Source organism: Penaeus monodon, chromosome 22 (assembly GCF_015228065.2).
Source record: "Penaeus monodon isolate SGIC_2016 chromosome 22, NSTDA_Pmon_1, whole genome shotgun sequence".
Taxonomy (NCBI): Eukaryota; Metazoa; Arthropoda; class Malacostraca; order Decapoda; family Penaeidae; genus Penaeus; species Penaeus monodon.
Genome location: NC_051407.1, coordinates 28,422,307 through 28,422,782, shown reverse-complemented (window position 1 = coordinate 28,422,782; position 476 = coordinate 28,422,307). Strand labels below are relative to the sequence as shown.

General features: G+C 60.1%; 1 protein-coding gene across 1 annotated transcript in view; it reads right to left on the bottom strand.

The window, feature by feature from the left end:
* LOC119587083 (protein abrupt-like) overlaps positions 1 to 467 on the bottom strand; it is a gene marked incomplete in the record, with an annotated part of 13,123 nt that extends 12,656 nt beyond the window's left edge. The window contains 1 exon segment of the mRNA XM_037935834.1: positions 94 to 467.
* Between the last annotated feature and the right edge of the window lie 9 nt (positions 468 to 476).

Below are 476 nucleotides of genomic sequence, written 5' to 3'. Positions count from 1 at the left end.
CAAAAGACCCCTCGAAAAGGGCCTAAATTGGAGCAAAGCTCGGTCGCTTCTTTTCGGCCAAAAAGCGCCATAACAGAGCCCATGAACACCTACGTATGTCTGTGCGAGTGAGCAGCAGCAGTTGTTGAGTGTGGAGGCCCGTTCAGTTCCCGGAGAGGAGGTGGCGTGGCGTCCCCTCGTGCGGCGTCACCATCTGCACAGGTGACTGACAGATGGACTGACGCGGCCCAAACGCAAACCCCACTCCTCGCACATCCGCACACGGCCACTCCGGCTGACGCTGCTCGTCTCCTCCAACTCAAACGCCTCTCCAAGTGGCCGGGCTTTCGCCAGAGCTCCCGTCTTCCCAAAAGAGCGATCGAGCGCCGACAGAAAACCGAGAAAAGTCCGGAAGTGAGCGAGTCCTTTGTCGCGTCCGCCGCCGCCTCGCTTCCCCTCCTCGCTCCTCGCTCACACCTGGGCCAGATGTCAACAAA